This window comes from Conger conger, chromosome 12 (genome assembly GCF_963514075.1).
Source record: "Conger conger chromosome 12, fConCon1.1, whole genome shotgun sequence".
NCBI lineage: Eukaryota > Metazoa > Chordata > Actinopteri > Anguilliformes > Congridae > Conger > Conger conger.
The window spans coordinates 18,486,979-18,491,406 of NC_083771.1; positions in this window are offsets into that span (position 1 = coordinate 18,486,979).

Genomic DNA, 4,428 nt, shown 5'->3' on the forward strand with positions numbered 1-4,428 from the left:
GGAGTGGTCATGAGAGTGGCTGGGTTTACAACCTGGCAGCGAGTGATTGTGATGTGTGGTTGAGTCAACAAAACTTCGTAGCCAGAAACTCTTCGGTGGGTTAGAGCAGATTTTCCTCTGGACAGCATGGAGTCCACAGCGTGTGACACATATAGCGTGGTTGGGTGTCCGGCCAGTAAAGGGTTTGCCTTGTTCATGGCAAACGCAGCTGCTGCTAAGCCTCTTTCACATGGGTGCAGTCCTCTTTCCACAGCGTCTAGCCTGGTGCTGTAATAGGCTAGCGGTTTGAACTGTTTCATGACAAGCTGTGCCAGTACGGCTGTGGCGAACCCTGCGGCTTCAGCACAGAAGAGATGGAATGGTTGAGTGTAATCGGGCAGGCCTAATGCTGGTGATAATTGCAGAGCCTTTTTAAGTTTAGAACAGCAGTCCAGGTGTATTTTTCTAGTTCTGGATGTGATGCTTTGACTTGTGGTAGAACCTATGCACTTGTAAGTCGCTTTGGATTAAAAGCGTCTGCCAAATGACTAAAATGTAAAAAAATGTAAAATGTAAGTTTGTCAAATGCTCCATCAGCTTCTGTAGTCCAGGCTAATTTTTGCATGTCTTTAGCCGTGCGAGGCCGTGGGACTTCAGTGATAGCTTTGATGCGATCAGGTGAGATGCTTTTGTTGCCTTTGTTCAGATTGTGTCCTAAATATTTCACTTGTTCTTGACAGAACTGTAATTTTGTCTTTGAGACTTTGTGACCTTTGTTGGCCAGCGTGGTAAGGAGTGCTCTGCTGTCTTGCTCACATGCTTCTTTGGATGGGCTGCAGAGCAGGAGATCGTCTACATACTGAATGAGTGTGCTCCCGTTGGATGGAGCAAAATCGGAGAGATCTTGTCGGACAATTCGGTTGAACACACTTGGTACACCTTGCGGCAGCCTGGAGTACGTGTATTGCTGGCCTCTGTAGGTGAAGGCAAAAAGGGCTTGGCATTGTTCATGTATGGGGATGGAGAAAAAAGCTGAGCATAAATCTATGACAGTGTAATGGGTTGTTGAAGGTGGGATGTTAGTGAGTATTGTTGATGGGTCCGGTACAATAGGAAACTCTGCTTTGACTTGAGAATTCAAAGGTCTGAGGTCTTGAACCATTCTCCATTTCCCATTTGATTTCTTTACTGGCAGGATGGGTGTGTTGTAAGGGCTAGCAGTCGGGTATATTACTCCAGCTTTTAGTAAGTCCTCAATTGTTCCTGCAATGCCTTCCTCTGCTTCCTTCTTCAGGGGATATTGTTTTATCTTCGGGCCTTCCATTCCGGGTTTGAGTTCCACCAGCACAGGGCCGGTGGATTTGATGAGTCCAATGTCCGAAGAGTCTGTGGCCCAAAGGCAAGGTGGCACATCTGCTAAGAACTATTCTTCTTCTTCAGTAAGCATCATGTGAGCCACAATATCCAGTGGGCGGCTCTCCAGTGTGATGGGGATGGTCAGGTCGGTGTAAATAAACCAGTCCTTTTGATTCTGGCCATTTATCAGTCCGCAAATGCCAGTATTCTTGTAAGTTTGTGAGCACATTCTCTTGACCATGGGGCCTACGTCTTTCGCATGGAAGCCAGGGTGGACCCCTAAGGTGATATGCGGTACTGAAAGGTTGTCCATCATGTAGGGTCCAAGTTCTGAGGGTAGTATTGAATTTGGTAGGTCCACTAGGGCTCCCACTCCTTCTTGTCCAATGTAGATGCCTCTGATTTTCACGGCTCCTCTCATTCCGTCCAACTGTCTCCAGTCTTCAGCATATTCTTTGTCTTCCCCAGTCCCCCAGGCAGAGGTTTGAGTGGGAGTTCTTCTGCTGGAATGCAGCGATCCAGGGGTCCGCCCCTTGCTGTAGCTTGGGCAGAGACTTGATCATGGTTTCCATGTCTGTATGGGACCATGGTTGGTACTTATGGAGTGGTTGCCCCCCGCCAGGCTGGGGTAGGGCAATGAGGGGGCATTGATTGTCTCCCTCATCGTTTTCACTGTTATCTTCAAACCCCAATTTCCTTCTTCCTTGATCCTTCAATCTGTGACTTTTCCTGGTGGGAGACTGTTTCTTCTTTTCCTGCCTTCGGACTTTCTTCTGGGCTCGTCGTGCAGCGGCCTCGGCCTGGTTTGCGAAGTGCTCTAATTCTTTCTGGTCCTCAGGGCTTCCTCCCGATTTTTGGTGTTTTTTCCGACATCTTTCTGGCTCTATGTGCGTTCTCACTAAGATGCAAGGCTTGCATCGTCAGTGCAGTGGTGCTTGGTTCTCTGTCGTCATCGGATGAAAAGTCCATCAGGTCTTTGTCTTCCCTTCTCTTGGGGTAGATTCTTAACTTCCCTTTGAGGATGCAGTCATCTCCATCCCTGTCCTCATCCATGCTGCTGGTGTCAAGGTACCAGGATATTATTTTTCTCCTTTCCGCCATCTGCAGGGTCTTCTCGCTGCCACTTGCCAGTCTCTGCTTTTCCCCACCTTCATCAGTGATGCACCGAAGTTGGGGTTCTTCTTCACATTGACTTGCTCTTTCCTTTTCTCGTCTCTCTTTTTCCTCCCTTCCTTTCCACAGGATAAAAGTCTCGTTCCCAGTACTAGCCTTCAGGGAGTGCTCTTGCTTCTGGCAGGGTTGCTCAGGTCTTGCTTCTGACAGGGATGGGGCAATGGATCTTCCAAACAGCTGGCTCTCACGGTCATCACTCTGCAATGAACAGAATGGTCTTGCCTCAAGGGGTGTTGAATTCTGGAAGGGCTGCTGACGTCCCTCTAGTGGGGAGGACAGGAGGTGCTCAGCTGGCCTTATAAGTCCCTTCACGCTGAGTTGTCCTTCCACCCGCAGGTCTCCTTCCATCTGTAATCCAGTGTCAGATGTATTCGCTTGACTTACCATCATTTGGACCTCCTCAATGTCAGGATACAATTTTCCGGTAGGGGGAGCTCCAGCATAAGGTGGTGGTCTCCCAAGAAGGGCAGGGCCGCTTGGTTTTGCATCACAGAGAAGCTCCTCCTTCGCAGGTGCCCCTCCCTGCTTCTTCCTGGTAGCTTCAGTCTCTCTGGCAAGCCTGTTCTGCGACTCAGCTCTCCATTCCTTGAAATGTTGTCGGTACATTTTCAACTCAATTTTGCTCCCCCAGCCTGGTTTCTTTTCCTTCTCGGTCAACACAGCATCAACACACTTCAAGTAATCAGGTTTAAATGTTCCAGTCTTATCTGGCCACACATTGTTGTAACCCTCCGTCCATTTTTTCCAAGTAGACATTGTTTTGCTATATTCAGTTTCAAAATGTTTGGACATATAGTCCAGGGGGGTAACAATCTTATCCGACATTTCTGAGCAGCCCGTTAACATCACAAGATCAACCTTTCTTCGTTGCATTTGCTTTTCCCCAATACTGAATAAAAACAACCAGAAAGAGGAAAGAAAAATAACCCTTTAAATGGAACTATGGAACTATGGAACTGTATGTGTTCCTCTTGCACCACTTTTTTATTATATATTTTTATTATATTTGAGAACAACCAATTTGTGCTAGCTCTTGGAAAATTCACAATATTCTTTAATATTTTTATTATCGTATCCTGATATGTATATTATAATTATGTATGAGAACAACCAATTTGTTCTCCCCCCTTGGAAATCCACAATATTTAATATTATTAACGCATATATTTACACAAGATTCTCAAACCTTAAAATAATGTAAAAAATATGTCAATATGACACACAAAAAACAAAGAGCTATAGTAGCTTGTGAAAGCAAGTATTTTACAAAATACCGGCAAAACTTCTCGTATGCGGCCTGTACCCGTGCAGCAGCCTGCCTTGCCCCTCTCTGGGTTGCTAAGGTCTTTCCAAAAGATAGGAAGCGATATGTACAATCCTCTGCACGGTGACTCTCCTCTAAAAGGAGTCTTTCGCCTTTAAATTATTAAGTCCCTGTTCCACATAAAATTCCACGTATCTCGAGTCAGTATGGGCAAGTCTGCCCGCCCGCATGCGTGCACTGCACCAACCGTCAGTATGCCCAACACAACTTCTCACTGGTTTTGGTTAGCTGTAAGGCTCATTTCTTATCATTCATGCTTTTCAACATCACACTTTTAAAAAGGCCACAACTCACCCACAGGTATCCGTCACTCCTTTACAGGCACTGCCAAAAGCTGATGGACCACGGGTAACGCCCTCACAGTCTTTTATAAAAAAGGTGACTGCTTACCTGTATCTTAGTTGTGCACTGGTCCTATTCAGGGAAGAACACCGTGTCCCATCAGCTGTCAGCAGTCCCGCTTCAGAAGATTGGATCCCGGGTTTCGGCACCAAATGTTGAGGAAATATTTTTTGTCTCTTTTCCTCCTCGTCCCTTTTACGTAGGTGAAGTTGTTTTGGCAGCAATGATGTTGAAGAAATATTCACACTTAGTAG